The following is a 15,828-nucleotide window of genomic DNA, read 5'->3' as shown; positions in this document are numbered from 1 at the left end:
ATTTTTTGGTGTATATTTTCATTATATATATATATATATATTACATATGTTATATATAACACATATGCTATATAAAACATACATATAACATAATATATATCATACAGTCAACATTCATTTATATTTACCCACATATTTACTCTTTTCTTTGCTCTTCATTACTCCTTGCTTTTCAACACTTCCATCTAGGACTTTTTTTTTTTCTAGTTAAAAAACTCACTTTAACATTTCCTTTGGTGCAGGTCTGTTGATAAATTCACTCAGTTTTATTAGTCTGAAAATGTCTTTAATTTGCTTCCATTCATGAGTGATGTTTTCCCAAGATACAGAATTCTGAGTTGAAAGTTATTTTCTTTAGTAAATTTGAGGATAACTGTCATTCTTTTTTTTTTATGTTTAGTTAGCCAACATATAGTACATCATTAGTTTTTGATGTAGTGTTCAAAGATTCATTAGTTGTGTATAACACCCAATGCTCATCACTATACATGCCCTCCTTAATACCCATCACCCAGCTACCTCATCTCTCCACCCCCCACTTCTGTAACCCTCAGTTTGTTTCCGGGAGTCCAGAGTCTCTCATGTTTTGTCTTCCTCTCTGATTTCTTCCCATTCAGTTTTCCCTCCCTTCCCCTATGGTCCTCCGTGCTATTCCTTATGTTCCACATATGAGTGAAACCATATGATAATTGTCTTTCTCTGCTTGACTTATTTCACTTAGCATCGTCCCATCCAGTTCCATGCATGTCAATGCAAATGGTGGGTATTCATCCTTTCTGATGGCTGAGTAATTTTCCATTGTATGTATGCACCACATCTTCTTTATCCAGTCATCTGTTGAGCATTGTTATTCTTTTTAAAATATTTTTAATCATTGTATTATTTATTTTGATTTTTTCATTTTACTTTATTTCACTTTATTTTGATGCTTTTTCAGTTTCTTTGAATGAAAACCTAAATATTTATTTTATATAAGGCAATATATTTATATATTTATATATTTACAAAAGAAAGGGAAAAGTGAAATCACAATCCATGTAACAAAATACAGGAGAAGGAAAAAAGAAAACAAATCCGTAAGCAAATACAAAAATAAAGGTGTGTTTGTATCTATCTCTATATCTATTTGTCCATGTATCTATCAGTCATCTATATCAATAATTGCCCTTCAGAAGACTCAAAGATTCAGACTGAATTTCAAAAAATAAAATTAGCTACATGATGATGAAAAGAAACACACTAAATCCCCCCAAAAAGTGAAAATGATGGACAATTCAGAAATAAGAACATGTATATCAAGAAAATAGTAACAGTAAAATCAGATGTCACCATGTTAATATGAGGCCAACTAAAATTTAAGATATATTTGAAGAGAAAAGAGAGATACTTCATAATGATAAATGATCTATCAGGTCAGTATAACAGTCATGATTTCTATACATCTTTTAAAAAACCTTCAAAGTATTGAAAGGAAGAAATGACAGAAATACAAAACTAAATTGACAAATCCACACTCAAAATATAGGCCAGGATATAGAGCGCTTGAATATTATAACGAAAAGCCTCTTTAAAAAATATATAAACTATATGCTCACCAGAAAAATTCGTTTCAAACACTTGATACATTGACAAAACTTTTCCATGTAATTTGGCCACAAATGACATTGCAACTTTTTTGTGCCTAAACAGAAATCACAGAGGACACATTTGTGGATCATGAGACAATAAAATCAGAAATGGAGAACCAAAACCAATGCACACATTAGGGATCTTGTTTTAAATCCACATTTTCATTTCTAAATAAGTTTTGTGTTAAAGAAGGAAATAAACTAAACTTATAAACTATATAGAAGAAAACAGTAAAACACAACCTATCAAAACCCGTGGGGGAATGTCCACTCTCCTGACTGTTCTCGCCGGTATATATTGACCAGGTGTTCGTTTGGATGCCCCACGAATCCCTCCTATTTCTGGCATTTACCCGCTTTGGCCTTGGAGTACCCCACGACCTAGTCTCTCCTTACTCCGTGACTGGGCTCCTGCATACAATGTAAGTTACACTGGAAGTTATTTTCTTTATTCAACTTAGGGATCATTTCCATTATTTCTGTTGAGCCTTTGGTTATCACTCTTATTGCTAATCCTTTGGATAAAACATGACTGCATTTTCTAGCTGTTTTTAAGATTTCATCTTCATCTTTTCTTTTGGGCAGTTTTACTAAGATCCCCTTCAAAGTGGTTTTCTAAATGTTTATCTTGTTCAGGGTTTTTAGTACTTCTGAATGTGTAGTTTGAGATCTTTTACCAGCCACTATTTCTTCAAATACTATTTGTGCTTCATCTCTCTTTAATCTTTCTGTGATGCCAGTTATAGGAATGACTGGGTTTTTTTCACTCTTTCATATGTATTTTAAGCTCTTTTCTGTTTTCCACACTTTTGTTCTCTGTGTTTTAGTCTATATGTTTGCTTATTGCTGTCTTCAAGTTTGTCTAATTATCTCTTCAGCTGTGCTGAATCTATTACACCCATCCATGGAGATTTAATTTTGGTTATTGTAGTTTTTCAGTTGCAAATGTTCTATTCTGGATTTTCTCATGTTTGGAGTTCTCTGCCAATAATCTCAATCTTTTTATTTAATTTCTTGGATATACTAATCAAATGTGAAGTAGTGGTTGGCAAACTTTACCATAAAGGGCTATACACTGAATATTTTCAGCTTTGAAGAACATATGGTTTCTGTTGCAATTGTTGTAATAACTTAACTCTGTTATTCTAGCATGAAAATGACTACAAACATTATGTAAACAAATGAGCATGGTTATTTTCCAACAAAGTTTATTTACAGGTTGAGGAAGCAGCCTGGATTTGTCCTACAGGTCATAGTTTGTGGAGACATATTTTAAAGCCAGTCTCTGATAACTTCAATATCTGTGGATCACCTATCAGTCTGTTTCTATTATATGTTTTTTTCTGTTGTATTTGGTTATTTATTGTCATTTTTAGACCTTGTTGTTTTTGATGAGTTATCTGAAACTGTATATAATAGTCTGTGGAGGTAATCTGGGGTCAAACTTGATATTATCTTCCACCAGAAATGATTTACTCTTGCTTCTGACAGGCAATTGAGGGTAGATCACCTTAATCCAATCAAGAATGGAGGTGATTACAAGTTAGATTCTAGGTTTTGTGAGCACCAGCCCTCATTGTGGCTTATCCTTTTTACCTAAGGTGTAGTTTGTCAGGGTTCCATTTGAAAGCCTTCAGTATTTTTTATGATTCCTCCTCTTTAGTGATCCCTGGACTCCAATGCTTCTCCTGCAACCCCAAGATACTCCTGAAATGTCTGGTCACCTTCTCAATTGCTTAACTCCCACTTTCAAATCAGAGAATCACTAGAAAAGCTGATGCAAACGGTGGACTCTATGGACTTTCTCTCCCAAATGTAGTTCCACAAGTTATTGCCATCTTGGCATCTCTCCAATGTGTTCAAACAAATACTCTTATGTATAAAGACACGTGTATGTATATTTTATAGAACAACTGCAGCAGGAGATTTGAGGTGAAGCAAGCCAATAAGCCACCACTTTAAGTCTAAACTTGAGACTTAGTTTTTGTTGAATAGTTGAATTGGGAAGTCATCCAAATCCAGAATTGGGGGATTGTATACATTCCCTGTGTATGTGAAAGCAGAAAGTTCAAGAGATAATAACGAAGCCAACATTCAGAGAGACAGGAGACCGCAGCCTTGGAGAGCACAGGAAGAAACCCCAGTACCTGATAGGTTTCCAGTTATCATCCTTTATGAGGTTTAGCTAAAATTCTAGACCTTAGTTCTATATTATCACTGTATCCCTATAACAAAAAACTCTTCTATCTTGTAAACTTTGGGAAGGATCCTGTCCTTGCAACCAAATTGTCACTAATATATTTCCCCTTAAGTGTTGGGTTTTGGCAGAGTTTCATTCTTGCCCCAATTTTTTCTTTATCCAAATGTTCTTCCTGCATTTCTACTCCCATGGCTTACGTTACCACATATGTGTACGACCAAGTCTCTATATTCAGCCAAGACTTACGCCTCAGCTTCAACTGCCTGTTGGTTTTCTCCCCTTGGATGCTCCACAGTCACCTCAAATTCGTATCTAAAGTCTCATCGTTCTCTCTTTCCCTCTATCTATAATGAACAACTCACAGATGACTGAACATAACACGCTCTTTCAGTAACCTCTGCCTTTGCTCATATTGCTTTCTCTACCTAGAATACACTACCTTTCACTTTCCTTCATGTTCCACTGAAAACACTCAACATGCATCTTCCAGATCACTTCCTCTATGTTGACTTTCTGTTATACCTAACCCCATCTCATAGGATTTACACCATCTCCATTCCATTTTATTTTCTATCAGGCTATTTTTAACATTTTATTACACATATATGTTTATATTTACAGGAGGTGCCCTGGATTGGCTGTCGCTAGGATACAGATATGTCATGGATATGGGCTTTAATTGCATATTCATGCTTTTATTTACATTCACTGAATTGCTTGAACCATATCTGGCTGTTCAGACATATGGGCATGCTAAGTTGAATGAGAACCGAGATAAGAGGAAGGATAGTAGGCAAATGTTAGGAAGAAAATTGACTCCAAGTGATAGGGTCTCATATGACTCAAAAACAGATTCAGACTTTCAAAGGTGAACAGTGGTTCTGGACATAGTTGAGGCCTTTTACCAAAACCTACCAGAAATAAATTATGGCTTTTACCCAAACCTATCATGATCATGACATCTGTTATGTGCAAGCCTTGGAAAGAAATGGGTGTTTAAAATTTGAAAAGCCCAAACCCCTTAAACCCAAGAAATTATGCTATCATGCCTACTATGAGAGTATAACCTTGAAGAAAGTTGGGTGAAGTTATCTTTTGGTGCAAGAGTAGCAGACCTATGCAAGATAGGGGCATTAGCTTGACTAACGTATTAGCAAATGCTAAAACAACTTAAGGAGCAGTGGTTCAGACAGTAAGCCACAAAAGGCATTGTGATCATAGTTTAAAGCAAATTAACAGCTATGACACAGCCTGAGAGGAATACTGGGATTTATAATTTAGGACAGAATGGTGGCAGATACACAAGCATTGGCCAGACTGGCTTGGGCACACACATAGACCCTCCCATTGATTTTTCTGAAATACTATAGGACAGAAGGAATTGAAGAATGGTAAATAATGCCTGATCCTAAAATTAAACAGAGATGAGGTAGTTAGCTAACACATTGCATTGATTTTGCTGACCTTACTTTGTACTCAGGAGCTGATGAAACATTGGATATTTAAGGTTACAAATATAATATTCCTCTTCTAGACAGTCATTTTCTTGAAAATATGAACCATCTCTTATTCAATTTTGCATTATCCATGCCTACTGTGGTTTCTTATACATAAAAGGTGCTAACAATGATTGAATGAAAAATGAATGAATGGATGTGGGAATGTTGAATGAATTCCAGAACAGATAAAACACAGGGCTGATACAAGAGGTATACAGACAGTCCCTGATTTACAATGGTTCAGCTTTTGATTTTTTTACTTTATGATTGTGCAAAAGCAATACGCACTCAATAGAAACTATACTTTGAATTTTAAATCGTGATCTTTTCCCAGGCTAGCAATATGCGTACAATACCCTCTCGTGATGTTCAGCAGCAGCCGTGAGCCAAAGCTCCCAGTCAGCCACATAATCACGAGGATAAACAACTTAGAACCATTCTGTACCCATACAACCATTCTGTTTTTCACTTTCAGTACAGTATTCCATAAATTACACGACACAGTCAACACTTTATTATAAAATAGGTTTTGTGGTAGATGATTTTGCCCACCTGTAGGCTAATGTAAGTGTTCTGAGCGTGTTTAAGGGAGGCTAGGCTGTGCTGTTCAGTAGGTCTGGTGCATAAAATGCATTGTCAATTTCTATCTTCTTTATATCTTTATATTATGTTCCGATAACCCCAGTGTAAGTCAAGGAAGATCTCTATTCACTATGTGTGGGCGTATGAACTCATCCTGTTCCCACATCATAGGCTTCCCAAAAGACATCACAGAAACATGAAAGGTCTGAAAATAATTTCAGAGGGAAGACTAGAATTTATAGTGAGAGCCACGTAGGACATGCCACCTCACACCCTTCTGTGTGCCAGAGAAGGAGAGAAAATACAACACATGGGTTGACTATATGCTCAGGCACTGGCAACTGTCAAAGAGACAACTTGAGCTATTTGCAAATTAAATCCTATAGTTACTGATGACAGTTGTTTGTCTTAGCTGGTTAAAAATACCATTTCAAAACCTAAAGTGTCTTCATTGTGCCTCAGGGTGCCACATTGTTGATGACTGTGCCTTTCTCTTCTCTCTCCCATAAATCATATCTCAGTCTATAATTAAAAAAAACTAAAATAAAACAGATTTCAATCAAATACATCAACTCTTTTGAAGCTACTTCAAGGACTTAACAGCGATACTAAATAACATAGCTTGATTCTGCTATTAGAGCTTTACTTCATTGCACGTCCCAAAGGAGGGTCAAGATACAATAAATATGCTCCCTTCATCAGGCTGATTTTCCTGTTTCCAGATTCCCAGGGAAGATTAACATCAAGCCCCTTCATTCCAAAATACTAGTATTTCAGTTGGCATTTTGGGTCACGTATTATTGTACAGTTCACTCACAGCATATCCTTACAGCTCTGCCTCCCAACCTTCAAAACACACACATGAAGTTTTAATGAAACCTGTTATATCTGTGCATCTGTTAAATTCCTGTACTAGGCTGTGAGCAAAGCAAAGCAAGGATTATTTTATTGGACTTTCACCATGATGCTGAGCATAGTGACTGCTGAACTTCGAGTGTTCAAAAGATGGTTGTTTTTTGTTGTTGTTGTTTTGTTTTTTAAGTGTTGGAAGTTGGGAAACAGTTGAAGGAGTTTGGGTTTTAGAGCAACAAAGTCCTGGGTTCTATTCCTAAATTTACCATTTTTTACATATTTGATTTTAGGTATGCCATTAAAAATTGTTGGGCCTCGGATTCTTCTTATTGAAATAAGGAAAGGCATTTCACATTCTCCCAACGCAATTGCAAAATATATATTATGAATGTAAAGCAACTAGAATGCACCTTGGAAAATATATTTCAATTATTGATCATCTACTATCCTTATTTTGAGCTAGGAAGTAAGAAACATCATTGTGAACTTGAGTGGTCTAGAGATACCTCTTTGAGAAGGGACCTGATTTTATATTGAATGAAGGAGCAAAAATCAATCAAGCTAAAATATCAGAAAAAATGTTTTGAGGAAGCAGTCTCTTCCAGCTTTTTCAGATTCACTTCAGGAAAGACCTTCACCAGTCAGCACAACCTGGGACTCTGGAAGGGCAAGCCAGCTAGTAGCACCTGTGGGTAGGAAGAGCTTGCTGTTGGGGGTCTCTCATTGGGTAAGGCTCATGTTCAGAGGTTGGAAGTGGCTGCTGGCTTGGCTCTTTGTCTGGGTGGTGCTGCTAGTTATACTCTACTACTGAGTGGGGCTTCAGGTTGTGCTCCCTGACCAGGTAGTATGACTGGTTAGACTGCATTCAGGTGGGGCTGCAGGGCTGGCTCCACCACTGGATCTCAAGCTATGTTCCACAGTTGGATGGGCCTCCATCTGGGTTTTATGATTGAGTGTAGCTACAGGCTATACCCACAGTTGGGTGAGACTGCAGTCTGGGCTCTGTGATTGGGCAGGCCACTGGCTATGCTGCACAGTCAGGCTAGATCGCTGGCTGGGCTCCCTATTCAGGCGAGGTGAGAGGCTATGCTCTGTAGTTGGCCACTGGTGTTGGCTTGCCTGGGCAGGGCCACATTGTGGGATCTATGGCTAGGCCTGACTTCTGGGTACCCAAGCTAGAAAGACCTGCTGACCAACCATGCTCTCTAGCTAGATAGGACCACTGGCTTGGCTCCATGAGTGAACAGAGCCATTGGCTGGGCTCTCTGGTCAGATGCTGCTACCAGCTGGAACCCAATCTGCCAAGATCCCGTACTGGTAGCTTGAGACCTGCTCCTGTCTTTGTTTTTACCTGACACTTGGCAGTCTAGTCCTGCTGATCTTCTCAGTGTTCCCCATGAAGTGAGACAGAAGCGGCTTCCCAGGAAGCTCCCCAGAATGCTGGAAAAAGTTCAATGTCTACTTTAGGGTCTCTTTTCCCTACTGGAGAAACCATAGGTCCAGGGCAACCCTCTCAGTGTGGTGGTGTGCTGACTTGGGGGACGGGTGATGTGGTCAAAGTGAAACTGATCCTCTTACCCTTCTAATGCAGTTTCTCTTATTTTTCTGTGGTCCAAGGGGGTGATTCAGGTTCGCCCTTGGGTTCTGGGATTTTTACAAAGGTATTTTTGTCTATGGATAGTTAGTTGCTAGTTGCTCTTCCTGAGAAGGGGAATAAAGCCAAGGACCTCCTATTGTGCCATCTTGCTGACACTGCAGAAGGATTTGGGTAGAAATTGACAACAAGATAATAAAATTTATAGATAAATCAAAAGGAATTTAAAATTGCAAGAACAATCTTGAAAAATAATAAAGTTGAAGACTCCCCCTTAATTTCTTTCAAAAAGTTCCTCTACAGCAAAAGTAATTAAGACAGTGTGATATTGGTATAAGAAAAGATATATAGCTTGGGGCACCTGGGTGGCACAATCGTTAAGCATCTGCCTTCAGCTCAGGACACGATCCCAGCATTCTGGAATCAAGCCCCACATCAGGCTACTCTGCTGGGAGCCTGCTTCTTCCTCTCCCACTCCCCCTGCTTGCGTTCCCTCTCTCGCTGGCTGTCTCTCTCTGTCAAATAAATAAGTAAATAAATAAATAAAATCTTAAAAAAAAAAGGACTTTAAATAATAAAAAAAAAGAAAAGATATATAGCTTAATGGAAAAAACAGAGTTCCAAAATACACCTATACATATGGCCAACAGATATGCAATAAATGTAATTCAGTGGGGTGAAGGACAGTCTTTTCAACAAATGGTGCTGCAATATTTGGATACTCATTTGCATAATGATGAATCCTGACCCTTATGTTATACCATATACAAAGATTAACACAAAATGGATCATGTGAGAGCAAAATATATAAGACTTCTTGAGGAAAATATAGGAGAAAATCTTTGTGAGTTGAGATTAAGCAAATATTTCTGAGAATACAAAAAGCAGATTACAAAAGAAAATAATTATAAATTGGAATTTATCAAAACTAAAAACTTCTGCTCTTTAAAGATGTTAAGAAAATGAAAATACAAGCCACTGGGAGAAAATAGTTGCAAAACACTGGATAAAGCACTTGTATTCAGGAGATATAAGGTACTCATTTAATGACACACATGCCAGTTTAAAAAATGGCAAAATATTTGAAGAGACACTTCACCAAAGAAGATATTGGCTAGGCTGGTGATGGGTAGTAAGGAGGGCACGTATTGCATGGTGCACTGGGTGTTATACGCAACTAATGAATCATCGAACTTTACATCAAACACCAGGGATGTACTGTATGGTGACTAACATAACACAATAAAAAAATATTATTATAAAAAAAGAACATATTGGAATGTCAATAAACACAAAAAAACATTGCTTACTATTGTTGGTCATTAGGAAAATTCAAATTGAAATGAGATGTCTCTGCATTTGTTGTGCTTTCATATATCTTCTTTGGTGAAGTGTCTGTTCAAGACTGTTGCCCATTTGTTAATTGTTTGCCTTTTTAAATTTTTCAATTGTAGGACTTTTTATATATTCTGGACAAAGCCCTTTGTCAGATACATGCAAGGCACATATTTTCTTACATCCCATCACAACTGTTCATTTCCATAATGATATCATTTTTATAAGCAAAATTTTTGTTGAAATACAACTTATCATATCTTTTATGATTAGTCCTCATAGACAATAACCCCAAGACAATAAATGTATTCTCCTATTTATCTACTAAAAGCTTTATACTTTTAGATTTTCTATTTAGATTTATAAACCATCTTTGTTTAATTTTTGTATGTAGTATGGAGAGAGCTCAATGCTCCACATGTACAGTTGTTTCAGTACTGTATATTATTGTTTTATTAATCCAGTTGTCTATCTTTACACCACTCAATCTTGATTGCTGTATTTTTATAAGTTTTGAAGTTCCAAATGTAAGTAATCCAACTCTATTCTTTCCTTTATAGAAAAATTCTGTGGGGTATTTTTGCATTTCTATATACATTTTAGAATCAGTTTGTCAATTTTTAAAATAAAGTTTGCTGACATTATGATGGACATTTCATTTTGCACCTATAGATTGATTTGTGGAAAACAATAGCTCAAAAATATTGAAGCTTCCAATCCATGAGCATGATTTATCTCCTAATTTAAGTCCATCTCTTATAACTTGTCTCAGCAGTGCTTTCTACTTTTCAGTACAGAAGTCTTGCATGTCTTTCCCTTTATTTAGTCCTAAGTATTTCAGGCTTTTGAGCCTATTAAAATTTTTATTTTTATTATTTATTATATTTTATTACTTTCCAACTGTTTGTAATATTCCAATTTTTCTCTTTTTCTTAAATTATTTGAGCCACTATTGCAAAAAATACAGTCACAGTCTTTTATATATGTAAGTGAATAGTGAGCTATGAGTAGTTAAATGTTTGCAAATGGTTTTATTCATTTCTCATTGTTGACTTATGTTTCAGTATAAGTTTGCTAAAAATGTTGAAGGCATCCTGTATCATCTGCTGCAATCTATTTCTACTCATAGAGGAATCATACGCTAGTCTAATTATTGTTACTTTGCAGTGGAACACCTCTTTCTCTTTGAGAAATTTTTAGGATCTCTTCTTTATACTTACTCTTCTGTAATTTCAATTGTGTTTAGGTATGTTTTTATTCGTCATGTGTCCTTCTTGGCCCTCAATGGACCTTTTCAATTTGAAGACACATGTCTTTCTTCAGGTCTGGTAAATTTTCTTGAGTTATTTCTTTAGAATTTCTTCCTCTCTATTTTATTGATCTGTGACACCCTTATTAGATATTGGGCCTCCTGACTTAATTCTAGGTATTTCCTGTCTTTATTCTCATTTTCTTTGAATATGTTCATTTTTATTTGGGGAAATTCCCTTGACTTCATATTTTATACCCCCTTTTTAATATTTGGTACCATATATTTAATTTCAAAGTTTTTTGAGTTATTCCTTGATCCTTTCTCATCACACCATATTCTTTTTTTTTTTTTAAGATTTTATTTATTTGACAGAGAGACAGCCAGCGTAAGAGGGAACACAAGCAGGGGGAGTGGGAGAGGAAGAAGCAGCCTCCCAGTAGAGCAGGGAGCCCAATGGGGAGCTCAATCCCAGGACCCTGGGATCACGCCCTGAGCCTAAGGCAGACGTGTAACAACTGAGCCACCCAAGCGCCCCTCATCACACCATATTTTTAAGTTATGTGTGCAATGTCTTCTTAAAACTTTTACAGTATTTATCTTAGTACCGTAGGTATGCATGTATTTCTTTTGACAGCTTCATATATCCTCATGTTTCCTAGGGTCAATAATTTCATTTATTTACTTTTGTTCTCTTTTGTGCCAGCAGATTTTTTTTTTCAAACATCTAGTATTTCTTTGTTGTCAATTCATATTGAGGAATAAGGGAATGAGCTTTCTTATATAAGTAGCTGGAGTGGGTTTCCTTTGCATTTGTATAATCCAATTTTTCCCAATAGGTTTCTCCAATGGAGGAGCTGACACTGAGTTCTTTGAATATCAGCAGATCATGTCAACTGACAGGATTCATTTTACTGTGTATATATACATGAATCTTGCAGGCAGAATACACATACCTCAAATACTAATGCTAAGACAAGGAACGTTGTTTTCTCTAGGCTATCAACACCAACACTAGGAGCACTAGCTTTCCACAGGTGGAAATTATTTACAGATTAAATCTCCGGTTATATTCTGAGGGTTTATAAATGTTGTACAAAGGAAATTGTGGCATAAGCTAATTCACACTGATTTTCTGTAGGTAAAACTTCAATCATTTGCCATTACTTGTGGCCCTTAGCTACTCTTAATCTTCATAATACTGAATCCAATTTTGGACCAGCTCTGTGGTTTTGCCTCCAAGGAGTAAAGGATCCTACCTCTACTTTTGTCTTATCCTTTGTCAGTTTCTGTGTTGAACATCCATCTTGATTTATCCAAAATATGATCTAAATGACTTAATTATATTTTTAATTTTTTGAAATTCATGAAGATCTTTTCTCCAATGATATCCCCACATCTAAACATATGAAGAGAGCTCATACATGTTCTCATTATATATATGTTTTCTTTTTCCTCTAATTTCAATGAGTCTTCAACAGGAAAAATAAAAAAGGTAAACATATGTACACAGTCTACCATTATGAACCAGAACCCTACATAATTTTTATGTCAATATATGAGAAGATACACAGGCCAAATTAAAGAGCAAAAATGAATTAACAGACTGGAGAAATATATGCAGTGATTATGATCAACCTTTGACCAACCTTGCCCATTTCCCCTACCCAACCCCATCCCTGGCAACCATGATTCTACTCTGTTTCTATGAGTGCACATTTTTTTTAAGATTCTACATATAAATGATATCATACAGTATTTGTCTTTCTCTGACTGGCTTATTTCACTTAGCATAATGTTCTCTAGGTCACAAGTGGCAGGATTTTGTCTTTTTAAAGTCTGAATAATATTCCATTGTATATATATATACTACATTTTCTTTACCCATTAATCTGTCAACAGACATCTAGGTTGCTTTCATATCTTGACCATTCTGAATAATGCCACAATGAACATGGGAGTACAGACATCTCTCTGAGATAGTGATTTTAGTGATTTTGTTTCCTCTGGATATATACAGAAGTAGGATTGTTGAATTGTATGGTAGTACTATTTTTAATTTTTTGAGGAACTGCTGTACATTCAATTTTCCATAATTTCTCCACTGATTTACATTCAAGCATTCCCAAGAGTTCCCTGTTCCCCACATCTTCATCAACATCTGATAACAGACACCCTAATAGGTATGACGTAGTATCTTATTGTGGTTTTGACTTGCATTTTGCTAATGATTAGTGATGTTGAGCATTGGCCATGTGTATGTCTTCTTTGGAAAAATGTCTATTCAGTTCCTTTGCCCATTTTTAAGTTGGGTCATTTGTTTCTTTGCTATTAAGTTGTGAGTATTCCTTATATCTTATATATTCACCCCTTATCAAATATGAGGCTTACAAATGTTCTCTCTCATTCCATAAGTTGCCTGTTCATCTTGTTGATAGTTTACTTTGTTGTGTGAAACTTTAAAGTTTGACATAGTTCCACTTGTTTATTTTTGCTTTCCTTCCCTTTGCATGTGGTCTTGAATCCAAAAAACCATCACCAAGACAAAAGTCAGGGAGTTTTCCCCTATGATTTTCTTCTAGGAGTTTTATGATTTCAAAGTCTTATGCTTAAGTCTTTAATCTATTTTTAGTTGCTTTTTGTGCATGGTGTAAGAGAGAGGTCCAAGGCCCATATTTTCTGTAGTTACTATGAGCCAGGGAGTGTTCTACGTTTCTTGTTGTTGTTGTTTTACCTGTAGTGACTGATTTAATATTCATGACAACCCTATGAGGTAGCTGCTATTATTATCACCATTTTACATATGGGTAAAACTAAGGCACAGAGAGGTGAAATAGCTTGCCTAAGGACGGACAGCTAGTACACTGTAGTGATGGAATGTGAAAATCATGCGGTCTAGCCACAGATGCTCGACTCTATAGATTCACGATCTAACTACTATGAAAACTATCCTAAATAAAATTAAATGGGCAAAGGATATGAACGGCTAATTTATAGAACTGTATTAAAGATATATAAAGCATAACTATATTAAAACATGTCCAATCTTTTGAGTAATCAAATAATTTCAAATTAAAACAGCAATGAGATACCCTTTCTGCCTATTAAATTATCATGGATTAATAAATGGTAATAAAATTAGTGGAGATGAGCACTCTCATATATTTCTTATAAAGTAAAAATTATTACAGTCTTTCCAAAAATAAATTTTTTAGCAGATTTCTAGCCCTCAGATACATGTACCCTCTGACAGTAATTATTTTCCTAGGAATCTTGCCTAACTTTTTAAAATAGGAAAACGTTTATATATAAAATATTAATGGCAGCACAATGCTAATAGTTGAAAATCATTCAAATTACAAAAAATGTCATTCATTGACTTAGTCATTCATAAATTCAATCACAATTATTTGTTCACCAGCCACAATATGCCAGACACTGTTTGAGACCCTGGGAATATAGTAATGAGACACATAAAATCACTTCTCTCAAAAAGTTTACATCCTATTAGAGTAAGATAAGCAATAAACAAAGAAAAAAGAAAAATATTAAGTACTGGTAAGCACTATAATGAAGAAAACATGATGAGTTGATGGAGAGAAACTGGGAACTACTTTAGATAGTTAGGTGATGGCAATTAAAATGAGATTGAGGTAAGACTCCAAGACAGAAAAACATTTGGCAAATCTGAGTGACAGAAAGATGGCCGGTTCTGTGCAATCAGCTAAAGAGGTAGGAAGATTCACATAGGACTTTGTAGGCCCAATAAGGAATTTGAATTTTATTCTAAATGTGCTGAGAAGTTATTGAAAGATCTTGAAAAGAATATAACAAACTGATTACATTTTAAAGGCTCACATTGGCAGTTTTTTGGATGAAATATAAGGAAACAAAATAAGAAAGAGAAGAATTTTCTTGAAAGCTACTACAGTAGTCTAGATGAAAGTTAATTAAGGTGGCTTTAGACTAGGGCATTAGTGAAGACGGAGGGAAGTGGACAGATTCCAGATGTATTTTGGAGGTAGAAGTCAAGGTGTGAGTGGTTAACTTTGTTAAATAGTGCTTATGGGTTGAGAAAGTTGAGCCAGAGCAGTGACTATTGGATATGGTAATGTTGGAGGTCACTGGAGATCTTTTTTTTTTTTTTTTAAAGATTTTACTTATTTATTCGACAGAGAGAGAGACAGCCAGCGAGAGAGGGAACACAAGCAGGGGGAGTGGGAGAGGAAGAAACAGGCTCCCAGCGGAGGAGCCTGATGTGGGGCTCGATCCCATAACGCCGGGATCACGCCCTGAGCCGAAGGCAGACGCTTTAACCGCTGTGCCACCCAGGCGCCCCATGTCACTGGAGATCTTAACAGAAGTTTCAGTGGCTTGCTAAGGGTGAAACCCTGAATGAGGAGAAAATGCTAGATGAGAGAGAACAACGGTTAAATGCCTTGTGATACGTTCACATGCTGCAGATATTTAACTTGGTAAATAGTTTCAAAGGCTGTTTAACATGGTGAATATTTTCAAAGAGTATTTAATATTATGATCGTACTCAAAATAAAATTTAAAGAAAAAAGCAGGATTCAAAATTGTAAATAGAACTTAATCTTAATTTTGTAAATAAATAAGCATAATGGACCCATGATATTTAGGAAACCATAAAAAAACAACACAATTATAACTTCCATAAAACCCACATATGATTATGAATAAATACCATAGTTATTTTGGGATAAAAATACTGGCTTTTGGCTAAATAGATCAAATAGATAAAATAAATTTTATGCCCCCAACCAATTATATGCAATGGATATTCAAGGCTGCTTGGGATTAATTCAAACAGTGACTGTAAAATTTGTGAATACTAAGTATACATTATATAATCTAAATTGTTCAAA

The sequence above is a fragment of the Ursus arctos genome, chromosome X (assembly GCF_023065955.2).
Source record: "Ursus arctos isolate Adak ecotype North America chromosome X, UrsArc2.0, whole genome shotgun sequence".
Classification (NCBI taxonomy): Eukaryota; Metazoa; Chordata; class Mammalia; order Carnivora; family Ursidae; genus Ursus; species Ursus arctos.
The sequence above is the reverse complement of the archived record's forward strand: the minus strand, read 5'-3'. Positions refer to the sequence as shown.